The following is a 15367-nucleotide window of genomic DNA, read 5'->3' as shown; positions in this document are numbered from 1 at the left end:
TGACCTCCTTGCAGCCCACAGTCAGGCAATACCCTAGCCATAGGTATTTCCCACTGGTCTCCATTTGTGACTTTGGCAGTATAATCGTGGTATACAGCAGCAGGGTGTATAAGGTGGGGGGCTTAGTACAGTAACGTAGGCCCCAGAGTCTTTTAGCCCTTCTTCCTATAGGGGTCCCACTGAGTGTAGGTAATTCCACATGTTTGGGGACGGTCATTTTCCTACATAAGTGACCTTCTCCACTCCACAATCCATTAGGCAGTTAAGTGGGAATAGTCTCTGTTGTTCACCTCCATTGGTCGTTCAACCAACCTGGGCTCCCACACTGGATTTGGTAGTTTGTGTCCATTACGTTCGAACTGTGGGACACGGAATCCTCAGATGTCCCCGATTTCCCATAGCCAAAGCACTTTCTCTCCTGCCTGGGGTCTGGTGGTCTCTAATAGTTTCCAGGAGCAGAATATAGAAGTGACTGGCTAGAAGTAGGTGTGTAGAAGGATACTTGCTTAGGGGGTGTTCAACAGTAGAGGGGATTTCTGTACAGTCCTTAGGGGCTTCCTGTCGCTACATACTGGGCAACATGGTGGCTCAGTGGTTAGCACTTCTGCCTCACAGCACTGGGGTCATGAGTTCGATTCCCAACCATGGCCTTATCTGTGTGGAGTTTGTATGTTCTCCTTGTGTTTGCGTGGGTTTCCTGCGGGTGCTTTGGTTTCCTCCCACACTCCAAAAACATACTGGTAGGTTAATTGGCTGCTATCAAACTCGATTCTTAGTAAATCTAGCCCTAGATAAAAATACTAATTTACAAAACTCGTTATCGCATTCTTCTCCAGTAAATATTCGTCACCCTGTTTACTGCGGGGAAAAAAGATAACCTCTATATTTTTCCTTGAAGGTTTCAATAAGCAACTTAAAAACTATGGACAAAAAGTGACAATGATTCATTTTATGACCTTGTATTATGCAGAAATCTGAGTTCTGTGGAAATGAATACACTGTCACAATTAGTCTTCATGTTCAAAGTAAAAGTGTCCTTGTATCTTGATGTGTAATTAATACACCAGTAACAAAAGAACAGATCTGGGAGAAAGGAAACACTAAATCCCATCAATGTCTGAAATTCCACATCTCATTGGATCAAGTGGTCCATAAAACTCACATATAGCATCACTGCACTGGGCAAGACAGGAACACACACAAAACATCAACTGAAGTAGACACTGCGCATTTCAGTAATAATAATAATAATGTTTTATAACGACAAAAATGGTCAAAATAAAGCTGGTGGTTCAGAATGGACGATTATTTCAAAATGCAACACAGCATCAACTAAGATTCGGAAAATAATATGCAATAAACTATTCTATTTTGAAACAATACCTCAGTTTGAGGTCATTGCTTCCCAAGGATCCAGTTATTGGGCTTTATTCATTAAGAAAAGAAAAGCAAAAAAAAATGAGTAACTTTGCACCTTGGCAAAATCATGTTGCATTGGAGGGGGATGTAAATTTATAATGTGATGGCAGATTTATAATTGGGGTAGGGCAAGTCCTAGGTCAACTTTAAATTTCAGTGTACAAATAAGCTATCAAGTATTTGTGTGCTACATGAAAAAAAGACAGAATCTAACATCATTAATGGATGTTTCAAATGCATTACATGTAAGCATATTGAAAACAAAGTATTTACCATTGCAACATCATCTGAAGATAGGAGCATAAAACATTAGGGGGTTTATAAACAGCAACGCATGTTTTGTGATATACGTATTGAAATGTAGCTGCAATTTATACCATGTGGGGAGGACCACAAAGTCTCTCAAAATACGCCTCACTGAACATAGAAGAAACATACTGAACCAGATTAGAACACAGAGTATTCCAAGGCACATTATGGATAGACATAATAGTAATCTCGACTGTTCAAGAATTACTGGAGTGGAATTAGTGAAAGAAGCTTCAAGAGGGGCAGACAGATTTATTTAAAAATGTTATTAATTTAAATTAATTTTCTCCCAGGAGAGAACCAATTGGCTGATGTAGCACAGCACGCCCGGCCAAGTCACTTAGTCCTGAGGGGACAAAGCTGAAGTTGATGGGATTGAGAATGTAGAATTATGAGAGATGAAGCTGAAGTCGATAAACAGACAATCAAAACAAGACTCTAGAAGCACCAGCACAGAAATTAAATTCCAACTTTGCTTGTGTAAAGATTAGGAGTGAAACTGCATACAGGTGAGGTCTCTTAGTCCTAATTGCCTTGACCAAAGTCGATTAGGACTAAGCGCTTATTGTAGTAAGTGTAAGGAATGTGCAGTTGTCAGTGTTGATGGTGCACTGCCACCTGTCATCTGTAGCTGGTACTGCGGCGGATCCTCACATATACAAGGCTCACTGTACCTGCAATACCCGGCCACAGCTTGTAATAGAAATTTTGGGAGCTAGTGTTTCATTAACAATTGTTCTAAAGAGTCTATAGTTCCCTCTCTATACACATCTCCGAGAAATATCTCGGAGGAAATCACCACAGTAAAGAAACGCGTCGGTATCATCTGCAACTAAACAAATTTGCACTTGATACGACTGTCTTTACCCTCTTGACCATAATATATAGCCAGAGAATAAAAAATGTATTCATCCCTGCACGGCTATCAGCAGAGTGATGAGACTCTTATGGACTAGGGACGCTTGAACAACTTGTGGATTGAGTGTTGAACTGGTTCGGCAAATTGGCTTTAATTATAAAAAATCAACATTCCATCGGAATTTCGTCACAATTTTAAAAACGGTTAAGAAAAATGAAAAAGTAGAACAAGTTCAAACATAAAAGAGAAAATAATGGAGCTAATGCTATCAAAAAGTATACACAGGGAGAACACAAAAGGAAAATGAAAAAAAGGAGGGGGAGGATAATTTAATTTAATACATTTCCAAGTGCTATATATTTTTTCATTAAATCAAATAATACATCTGTATGAACACATTGATAAATTGTTGAACATATAAAAAAAACCAGATCATAGTCTGTCTAATAATATAGCTTGTGGCCTGACTAGTACATGTTTGAGCCCTTTCCCGCACGTCCAAGTTAAATTTGAATCATTTTTGTAATTTATTGCATATGGTGAACAGGGACGGCGAAGTGCAAATATTAATGTGTAGTAAATATAACCAATTTATTGTAGATGAAAGTAGACAAATTGGGCCTGATTTATTAAGGAATGTAATGTGAATCAGCTTGTGTTTAAAAAAAATTGCACGTAACTAGCCTGGCTGCAAAATACTCAGCACTCCATTCCTGGTTGTGGTGACTGTGTCCTGAGAAAGGCGTGACAGCGATACCATTACCATCGATACAACCCGTTTGCTGACGTCTGGTGGTACATCTCTCTGGTGTTCAGCTACACCACATCTATTCCGGCCTGCATCCTAATCATCCGTTGTGCAGATCCACTCCATCCAATTGGAATGGTAAGAATTTGAATTGACTTTTGTGCTGCCTCAAGTGCTAATGTGGCGGATCTACCATTGGTGCAGCAGGTGCCTCTGCACTGGGGCCATGGAGATAATGGGTCCCGCTGAGTAGGGCACTAGCGAGCTGTGGGCCCCCGTTCCCTCCTCTCAGCTTCCCTGCACCGGGGCCCACAGCTCTCTAGTTCTGCCTGTTAGGAGTAGTCGGTTATATGGGAAATAAATTAGGCAGTGTCAAGCAGTTTTGGATAAACGGAAATGATGAGTTACGTTAGGAAACTACATCAACAGATCTGAAGATTTCATTGCACTAGATCCAAATAAAGAACAATTTATAAAGCAAAACAATAATCGATTTACAAATCAAGAGACATCTTCCTGTACACATATTTTGCACAGATTTCTGCACTACACTGAACAGGAGATAAATGTTTCGTCATTACTTGGTAAAGACAAAAAGTGTTCTACGATTTCCCATTTATATTCTGGGCCACTCAAAGAGCTGGTCTGTGTTTATATATTTTTTATTTACATTGGTATTTTTAACCTTTGTATAATTTCCTTATTAGTTCCCTGTGTAAATAAGAGGCGTGCATTGTATTCGGTGTCCATCTGATACACAAGTGCTTCAGTTCCATTATCTTCTGTTTGAGTTCTTGCCGCGGACCCTCGGCTCCGGATGCGTCGTGCTCCATCACTCCGAGAACAGAGCTCTGGTTTGGCAGGTTCCACGTTCCACTTGGCCAGGAGTAAAAGGCAAATAAATATTTGTGCAAATTCCAATTTGTGCTTGAAAAATGGAAATACTTCAATGTGTTTTAAAAGTAAATAAATCCGTTGTTAATGTTGGAAGGTTTTCTGGATGTGATGAAGACACACACAACGAGAAAAAATGAATTTTTATTAGTGTGTGTCAGAAATCGTCCTGGGAATATAGAAGGATATTTGTTTGTTTCAAATAGCGTTGATCTTTTCTTAACCCCATAATAACCTGATGCCTTTTACACCCCTAGGGCTAAATTTAATTTTACTTAACCCCTGGGTTGCCAATCCGGGGTCACATAATCCCTGGCTCTCTCCAGTGGCGCCGACCTTCTGCGTTGCGTGTAGTACACTTGATGTTAGACAAAAGTCAGAGAATAAACACACATATTTTGTCCCGCACATATTTTCCATTACAGAAGACAGCAAGTTCTGGTCCCTAAGTTTGCTAAACATGTAAAAAGTTCTACATCTTGGGTTTGATTCATGTGCGGACGTACGTATATTGGTTAGCGTATCATGCGTGAAATAGCATGCTCATAAACGCAACTGTATGCAATTCATGTCTGAACACAAATGACACTTACGACTTGAGGCGGAACGAGGGAGGGGAAGGGACCGTGTACAGTAAGGACAGCCGGATTAAATGCGCCCAAACCAAGTCGTGCGTTTGTCATAAATACGTTTATTTTCAGTTGTATCTTTTCCACCTGCTACAGAACAGCTGTGAATGGCGACTGATAGTGATGACTGACACGGCATAGGCTTTGATTTAAAAATTACACGTATCCGTGCCACTAGCTGTCACAGGACATCTGTGCAACTAAGATAGACTATTAAATCATACTGTGTGTACAGTACACACTAAAATCACCTAAAATGTCTTTAATGTAAAAAAAATATTTGAAAATAAATATTTATATAAATAATTATGCTGCAAAGAGTTGATTTTTTCCGTTATGGTAAAATTTTTATGCGTTCTGATGTGACCTTTTATTGTACGTATGCTTGGCTTTGAACTGCAGTCTGTTCCGTGTTTCTACAGGTACTGTTTAGGTAGACCGTACTTACACCCAGATTGAAATCGAAACGTATCTTGGGATAAGCTTGAGTTTGAATACAGTCAGAACTACACACAAGTTCCGTGCTGTTTTTGAACATGCAACTTAAGCGCAGGTTGTGTTCAGGTACGAATCAAGTTCAATTCAGACAGACAGCAAATTCTGCACCCCATTTAAATTACTCCTTATTCCTAGAGACACATACTTTCCCCATTGGGATCACGTAGGAAAATTCTGCACCTCTTACATTCGTGGACGGAGCCCTCATCACTCTCTGCTAAATCCTGTTTCTAATCTCTCTGGCAAAGGTTTCCATTGTCCATATAATAGCTGGAAACAAGTTCTATGACACAACGTACTTCATCCAATTGAAGAGGGAGTTGAGAAACATTTAGAAGCCTTGCACAATGCTGCAATTCTACTGTACAATATTTACTTTACTAATAAGTATGTATTCACACACCAGATTCCAGCTTTAGTCACAGTCCTTTGTCTTAAAGGTTAACAAACTTGTCAGATGATAAACATTCCTGCGGAGAAGGTTTGGAAGTGGCTCGTTCGAGCTTCTCCATTTCCTGAATTAGCAAGAAATAAACATTTTAAAACAAAAGGCAATATAAACATAAAAGATGATAGATGTCGTTTTATTCCCTGTGTATTGTAATTTCTCTATGGTCCCCAGTTACACAGATTCCTCATTGTGAAGGCAGTGATGTTTTGTCGTGTGTTGAATATGTTTTAGAATAGAGCAAACGACACAGTTATATAATTCATTGGATATCAGAACATTGTGACGTTACTCATGAAGTTGCAGAAAGCGAGATTCCGTTTTGGGGAAATGAGATTCAAGTGTTTTGCGTTTTCCAAACGCGCTTTATATGTGAAGGTACATTTCTAGAGAAATCTTCAACATTTATTTTATGAACATTAATTTATATAGCACGCTTTCTGAGCGCAAACTGCATTTAGTATTAAACGCACATATTTTTATTTTATATTATTTCATTTAACACATTTATTAGAATGTTGTTAATGTCTACGGAATAGAAAAAACATTTATACAGTTGCTCCTGATACAAGCACATGTTATAGCATGCATACAAGACTGTCATCACTAGTGAACAGGACTTAGACTAGCCCTGTAGCTGGAGCTAGATATACGGCAGAAAAACAAGTAACTTTGAGGTGGCCAGAGCTGGATTCGGACGTGGCTGTGTGTGCTTGAGTTTGGCACGTCCGTACTGTACATTGACTACGGCAAAACACCCCTTGCCCGCCCCGATCATCCCCCAAAATCGTAGGCTGTAGTAAGAGTCCTTTGCATTTGAAGACGCAGTGGTCGGGGCTGCGTTCACAGACGTATGTCCCGGTTCTGGGCACACGCAAAATGATTTTGCGCACCATACGCTTCATGATATGTGACAGTCCCAATGTTCTTCTCATTGTCAATTTATCACATAAATGAGGCTGAAAGGAGAAGCATTTTTGGAGAAAAATCAATAAGTTGCAATTAATGATTAAATTGCTAATAAGCTTGACTCCGCTTTGTGTAGGTGACGAGGACAATTTAATGAACAGCTTTAAAACACAGAAACTTTAGCGTTTAGAGAACATTCCCGATAGTATTATCTAAGAACGGAATCGTAGAAGAGTCCAGCACGTAAAACTACTGATAACAATTAAATCTACAAACAAAATCTTAGAATATGTCCTTTAGCAGGCCGCCAAATAATGTCAGGGGTCTCCGTTACAAATTTAGACATCTCTCCAGTTATCTGACATTCCTTTCAAGTCCAGATGTTGTCTCCTTGAAATAATAAGTGAACCAATCATTTAACACAGCACATGGTATAAAAAAAAAAGAAGATAGAAAATAGAAAAATGGAAAGCATTGCACCCGAGGCTTATTCACGTGCAGTATAGATTCTATATACGAGGTATGTCTATTAAATAACGAGACCAATTAAATAACTCACCTTTATTTATTGGTATTACAAATTTAATGCTTGTCCCCTTCAATATACTCCCCATTTGCACTAATACATCGATGTAGTCTTGTTTTCCACTGGTGGAAGGCATGGAGCAAATCAATTTCTGTCCGTTTTCTTCTTTACAGCATCAACTGACTCAAAATGTGTCCCTTTAAGCACTGAGTTAACTTTTGGGAAAAGATAAAAATTGCAATGTGCTAAATCGGGCAAAAATGCAGGATGTTCAAGTGTAGTAATGCGTTTGTCGGTCAAAAACTGCTTCACAGAAAGTGTTGTGTGAGCAGGCGCATTGTCCTGGTGAAGAAAGAAACCATTTTTCCACAGTTGCGGCCGTTTCTTTCTGACTCTTTCTTTCAGCTTTTTCAAAACTTCCTTATAATATTGCTGATTAACTGATGTGCCTTCTGGAACCCATTCTTCCAAAATGACACTCTTGATATCGAAAAAACACGAGCAATGAGAATTTGGACTTGCTTTAACAAGCTTTTTTCGTTCTTGGTGATGACGGTGTTTTCCAGTGCATGGACTGTCTTTTGGTTTCAGGATCGTACTGGAAGATCCAGGTCTCATCACAAGTGATTACTTTATGAAACAGGTTTGGATCTGTGTCAAGTTGCTGCAGAATGTCAACACAACATTCCTTGCAACGTTCTTTTTGCTCTGGTGTGAGAACCCTTGGGACCATCTTTGCACAAACTTTCATCATGCTAAGATCCTCACGCAAAATTTTCCATGTGGTGTCTTTGTCAATGTTCACAGATTCAGCTATCATTCCAACACTGAGTCTGCAGTCTTTTCGAACAATCTGATTTTTTTCTACATTTTCTTCGGTTCTTGAAGTGCAAGGTCGTCCAGGGCGTTCATCATCTTTGAGATTCTCACGTCCCTCGCAAGTTCTTTTGTGCCACTCAACCACACGCGCACGAGTCAGGCCGTCATTCCCATAGGCTGTAGTAAGCATTTGAAAACATTCTGTTGGTGTTTTGTGCAATTTTCCTAAAAATTTCAATTTGACACGTTGTTCAACTTTTAAACTTAGCATTTTTTCGGCACTCTACAGAAAACACAACCAAACTAACTGGCGACTCACAATCAGCTGAATGTCATAGAGTGTTGCAGCTTGTGATGCAGGTTCAGACAGGTTCAAGGCTATTACGTAAACAATTATAACCGGTTCTGACTGCTTTGTTTACTAGGTGGAATCACAGTATCGTTATTTAATAGACATACCCTGTAGTGCTGTTTCTTGTTTCTGCCTCGTAAACAGGGAGACACAGAAGAATGGTGCAAGGATTGTGGGAAAGGGACATTCAAAAAAGTGGGTGCTACAAATCAAACCTGGTCAAAATCTGCATGAACTCTGCACGGAAGGCATCAGGGTATTTTATTTTATAATTATTTGCCATATTCTTCATGCATGACATAAATGTAGCACCCAGACTAGTCCAGCCCACAAAGAAAGTGATACGTTTGGGAAAACTGCGATGTAACAGGATGTCATTACTTTGATCGGACAACGCATGACAAAGATTAACAGCCTAACGCTGCTTTCCTTGGACAGAATGCAGAAACAACAAATCTGTCCCTTCCTGAAATGTACAAATCAAGAAAACACTGTTTTCCCAGCTAAGACCCAGGAAAAATGACGTTTCAGAATGACCCATGAACTCTGGGTTGTATAATGACTGAAAGTTATTTTATCCTCGGCTGCTATGGAACACGATATTTGATGTAAATCCAGTTACATAGGTCTAAGGAACGTTTCCAGAATACGCACATATGTCACACAAGACACTGCAAAACCTCTAATTCATGCACTTATCATCTCCTGCATCGACTATTGTAATATACTTGTCTTCCCCGAATCAGACTGTCACTTCTACAATCTATTTGGCACACAGCGGCTAGATTCACTTCTACTGCTGCTCCGCTCTGTCAGTCTCTACACTGGTTGCCTGTTTTTTACCAAATCCAATAAAAAATACTTCTACTAACATACAAGGCCATCAACAAAATTGCACCAACATACATCTCCTCTCTTGTCTCAAAATGTCTCCCAACTGGACACCTCCGTTCTGCACAAGATCTACGTCTCTCATCCACCCTCATTACATCCTCTCATTCCCGATTACAGGACTTTTTTCGGGCTGCGCCCACTTTGTGAAAGTCCATCCCTCGCACAGTAAGAATTTCCTCTGGTCTTAAAGCGTTCTCTGAACTCAACTCTTCTGGCAAACTTCTAATATTCCTCAACCACCCTCTTACCCTCCATAGGTTACCCTATTACCACCCTCTACACAGTTCACACAAGACTACAACCCTCTGAGTAAGATTGCTGGCCATATTGGATCATATGGCCCACTAGGCTGGACCAATATACAATGTGTGGAACTTATACCACATGTATCAGACCCCCATTTTCCTATAGATTGTAAGCTTGTGAGCCGGGTCCTCTTACCTCTGTCTCTATTACCAAGTATTGTTTTAGTACTGTGTTTGTTCCCAATTGTAAAGTAATAATAATAATAAATACTAATAATATAATTGTAATGTTCCTGGTCTGGTCAGCTGGTTGCTTTTGTTGGATAAGCTGTCCTTAAAGTGGGCCCATCACATATACAAAGTAGATGCAGCCATTTTGTTTGCTGAACCAATAATCATGTGACATCACTGAGGCTCTAGGTAGACACTTGATCTGTTTCTACAGAGAATGAGACGTAAGGAGCAATGTCAGAGAGAGAAGACAAACCCCGATCCATGGGCTTACACGCAACGGCTTATTTCCTGCTCCCTGACTAAAATTTTGCATGAAGGTCTGCTCACCCAAGCCGTGATTCACTGTTTCTCCTCCCTGGAGGCTGCCTGGAGCAGCAGTTTGCAGATCCTGGTGAAGTTGGCGATCCTGGTGAAGTACTGAGGAGGCGCACCGCTGTACCTTGATTTGGAGATCAGTACAAAAACGAGATTTCATTTTACAGCACAAGGTTATTGTAATGAGATAAAGGAGTGGAAAAGAGGTCCATTTTTGGGGTGTTCCATGTTACGCAACAGCGGGTGAATGACCATTTCACTCCACAAAACGACTTTGCCCTTATTTGCCTACACTCCCGGAATGACTGGGAGACTCCACCCTCCCTAGTGAAGCTGGCATGATAGGGGCGTTGATGATGAGACACTCTTTGCATTTCATCATCATGGTTCCGCCTCCTGCTGTTCAATGGCGCTAATTACAGCGTTGCGCAGCGGCCTGGGGCCATGATAACACGAATGGCGGCTCTCATATGAAAGATCAAATAAGTTGGCAAGTATGACTTTGATTCTGCCCCAGTTCGGAGCGGGAGGGAATCAGATCTATCCTTTACTTTTAACGGGACCTGTTCTGTGGATCCATGTTGCGCTTCTGCAATTGTAATATAATGCATCACACACAAAACTGCCCCCTGCAACAAAGCCGTGATGTCCCCTCACTCTCATGTTCAAGCCGTTAATAAGGCTAAACCTTGCATTAAATAAGTGAAAGTGTTATGTAACTAAAGACGTGGTTATAAAATGATAGGAGGTTGGAGTTTATGTGACATCACTGAATAGCGCAGTAAATATTTTTTTTATATCTCCGGGAGAAACTGGACCTAGAGACAAGTTTCCTTTTATCCCCCTGACTCATGCAGCCAATGTATTCGTCACAGTACAGTCTCATCTGTATACCTTTGTATACATTACACAGTTCTTTGTTTTCTTTCCTATTGGAACCTGTAATGTAGAGAGCGTCTCAAGTTCCCGCTAATCTCTGTCTTCTTCCTGTAAGTGCAGCATTAATGTGTGTCCTGTTCTGTGTATTCCGCACTGTTTAGACATGAAGTTCCCAGAGCCGAAATTCTCACCTCATTATCCGCTTCGGCACTGTGAAATCGTAGGACTGACTTGTATATTATTAATAGCTGTGACGAGCGCCGTCATCCCGCTTCTAACACAAAACTTACAGCAACAATCTGGCTGGCATTTGGCCTTACATGAAATAACATTGAATAGTATTTACAAACAACAACTGAAAAGGAATTACTATGGCCGATGAAATGAGAAGAACCAATAGTAAAAGTCTATTTACTATGTGTTTGGACCGGATTTCCATGAAGGTTCGAAAATGGACAACAAATTCCCTCCAACCTAAGGAACATACATATAAGAGTTAGTCATTTCTCCAGCAAATCAGGTGACCAAACACAGGGGTGGGGCCAGTGGATCACGGTAAACCTGGTAAGAATGGTCAGGGGCGTCCCACCAGGCCAGCTATACTACTAAAAAAAAACAGGATAGCGTATGCCATTCCACCTTCTGAGTCCCCCACCCTGATCTCCACATGGATGGGGCAATGGAGCAAGCACGGGGTTCAATGAAGCCTCTTCTGCACATGTGTAGTGATGCACCTAACGGGCTTCCCAGCCAGACAGACGGGCATAGAACATCTGAGCCCTGGCCCTGATCAGGGGAGACGTGGCATCGTGATTTTGCTCTTAGACTCATCGGCCTTCCATCTGACAGCTGGGGTTTGGTAATGGTCTTGCATGCAACATATCTCCTCTTTCTGGTCCTCTCCCTGTAGACCGTCTCCTGGAGATCTATGTGATCACACAGAAGTACTAACCTGCTCACATTACACCTAGACAGATGGGCCTATCATGCTACTCAACCCAAGGAACAGAAAAGATGTTTCAGTGGATGGTCATAATGGACAACGTCCGGACGCTATAGGTCTGATACATATTCAGACGTAAGACTGTCTACGTGCCGTATCTTGTGTGACATAGCTCTACACAAGCTCCAAAATGGACATTACACCAATAAACGCAATTACCTGCAATTCATTTCTGAACGCAAATGACACTTGTGACTGCCCACTTCCTTGTCACTTCAATCCTTGCGTCTCTCAAATGTCATGAGGAGAATAATAGACCTGCTGGCTGGGATCTGATATTTCAAAAGGTAACAACCAGTCTCCTCACTATAAGTGGGAGGACTGTTGCTGCCTTGGGAGTTTCAACTAATAGAGATATAAGAACATGTGAGAATATATTAAATCAGATAATATACAATATCCAAAAAGGTTTATAAGGATTGTGACTTTACATGTTTTTTTGTAAATTGCAGCTGTATTCTCTACTACTGATTTATTGGGCAACTGAAGGGTTGCATAAGAAGCAAACAAAAAAGGAGAAAACTCTGAGCTCTCACTTCAATAATGAGACCTTTGCTATCTCGGAAAATATGATTTAGTCCGATCTCTCACACAGCAAATATAGAACACGGCTATAACAATCCAATAATTCCTGTATACCAATTGTATGCCGATATCTCATAGACCTATGTGAAGTGTGATAGATCTTTCTCCGTAACGCATTTCAGTGTCTCTGCACACTTTCATCAGAAGGCACTGAAACGCGTTAATCCCCTTTAAATACCTTCAGTTCTGATACTTTTCCAGCTATATTTGTTAATGTTAGTAATAATCTCCTTTATAGGAGGCATTGTGTATATTGAGTAATCCGTTAAGTATTTTGGTCCTGGAATTTGAAGACATCAGCGGGCATTAATAACGAATGGGTCTATTCTGAGAGCTGGACTGGCCTATCCTTGGGGCTTATTTACTAAAAATCCATAGAAAACTTTGTGTGTTTTTACAGCTCTTGATAATAAATACCTTTTGGCTGCAATGTATTAATATTTAATTGCCATGTAATAAAGGTAAGTTACCTATTGTTTCTTCAGGTCTGTCTGTGCATGCGTAAGCCGACTAAAATACGTTACATTATATCTACTGTCTCCCCTCCCAATAAGAAAGTAAATATTAGCCCTAATCATTTTAAATAGATCGACACTGAAAAAAATGATTTAATAAATAATCCTTTTCATTGCTCATCTTCTGTAAATTCCACCGTCAGATGACAATAACAGAACTGGCATCTTGTCAGTACAAGTACCACCGCGATAGACAGGCTTCTTCATGCAGAAACAATACTTAACGCCAGTGGGGTTATATCGCCCATGGTAATCCTTGGAAAATACAGGGCAAAGTGAATGTAAACCCAATCTCTGGCAAATACAATTGTTGCGCAGCGAGTTCGGCTTTTCTCTCTTGAATAAGTCGCCCTATAAATCTTAAACGTTACTATTTATACAGGAAATGCTCTAGAAATGTAATTGTTTCTTCCTCAAAATTCTAGATATTAAATTAACGAGCTTCTGTTGCTTGTCTACTGCTTTTTTGTCCTATAGAAAGGGCTACAATGTTTATTGGCCTTTTGACATTATCATCAGATTGGCCTAGGAGGGGATGTGACCTGTGGACCAATAGGAAGCTATTAATTAGCGTTGCCATATTACACACCTTTTAATGGGCTCAGCTGGTGTAGTGGATGTGGCGACAGCTCAACCGCCCCCACCATAATCTGCCACCGCAGTGCCCTCAAGGGAAGCCTGGGTACTTGGCACCAACACCAACCCATCTTGGCGCCCCTGCCTGGACCTGCAGCCGTGTCGGCTCCCTTGCAGCTCTGGCAGTATCCTCGACAAGAGTTACTGCTACTCCTGGAAGACGAAGTAGGTAATAAACACTATTATTGTGCCCAGCACTCCAGTTAATTTGCAGGTTCATAATTACTGCTTGTAAATTGTGATGAGATCCTTGAAAACCTGCGGGAAATGTTCATTTTATACAAACAAGACTCTAATAGTGTTGAGACCAAAATATCCTGCTTATATTGTACTTTGTAACTGTAGACACTATTATAAATACAACATATATAAAGATATTTTGTTCCACAGAGAGACTTTCCAGGCACAAATCCGGCAACGCTGAGGGCATTTACAGGCAATTACCACATCCGGCTAAGTAACATCATCATCATCATCATCATCATTTATTTATATAGCGCCACTAATTCCGCAGCGCTGTACAGAGAACTCATTCACATCAGTCCCTGCCCCATTGGAGTTTACAGTCTAAATTCCCTATTATAGACACACACTCACACACAGAGACAGACAGACAGAGAGGGAGAGACTAGGGTCAATTTTTTGATTGCAGCCAATTACCCTACCAGTATGTTTTTGGAGTGTGGGAGGAAACCGGAGCACCCGGAGGAAACCCATGCAAACACAGGGAGAACATACAAACTCCACACAGATAAGGCCATGGTCGGGAATCGAACTCATGACCCCAGTGCTGTGAGGCAGACGTGCTAACCACTAGGCCACTGTGCTGCCCATGTTTCCAATAACAATATATGGCTAAAATTATTACTCCTATTTCCCCTCGTTTACCGTTTCCTAAATATCTTTATATTGTACTTCATTAGAATATGACATAATACATATTTTATTCTTAACGCAATCAGACTTATTTAACAAATTGATGCAATTGAAACAAACCACAGCAACCAATCAGAAACGACCTTTTATTAGGTTGCCTTGACTGTTAAAAGCTGATATACGATTGGTTGCTATGGGTTACGCCACTTATTAAAGATTGCCAGGTTTGAGATAATTAGTGCATTTTTTTTTCCTTTTTGTACGTACACTTTGGGTGCAAATATCCACTTTTAATTGAGGTCAAGAATTATTGTAACTACATATGATCCTTTAAATCCACCAGTTGTGTAACTATATAATATAACTTACAGGTATTGACAACTACAATCTGAACCGGTAGAGTTTTCATCTGTGTTTGTTTAAAATTCCACCTAATTCCTCTGAACTTTACAGGTTTAACTCATTTTGGAGTTCTGCAAACTACTCAGCGTTTTATCCACTGATCCACAGATGCATCCGAGAGATTTCCGGACTTACACTCGGCCGCCTTTGGTGTACGACAGGCTCTCTACCCATTTATAATACATAATGTTACACTGCCTCTTAGAGTACTAGTAAGGAACTGGCTTATTGCAGGAACATGAATTCTGTAAAATCACTAGAAGACATCAAAACCTGACAACAGGTCTACAAATCCTGCAGCTGATTATGGAGTGATTATATGAATACCTCCGTCAAACAGGGTGATATCCTCTATATGCAAAAGTGAGTAAGA

The 15367-nt window shown here is 40.4% G+C and overlaps 1 protein-coding gene across 5 annotated transcripts in view; it reads right to left on the bottom strand.

The window, feature by feature from the left end:
- Positions 1 to 15367, bottom strand: part of IRAG1 (inositol 1,4,5-triphosphate receptor associated 1) — a 97832-nt gene that overhangs the window by 80672 nt on the left and 1793 nt on the right. The gene's annotated exons all lie outside the window — the stretch shown is intronic.

This window comes from Mixophyes fleayi, chromosome 10 (assembly GCF_038048845.1).
Source record: "Mixophyes fleayi isolate aMixFle1 chromosome 10, aMixFle1.hap1, whole genome shotgun sequence".
NCBI lineage: Eukaryota > Metazoa > Chordata > Amphibia > Anura > Limnodynastidae > Mixophyes > Mixophyes fleayi.
This window is presented reverse-complemented; position numbering and strand designations above follow the sequence as displayed.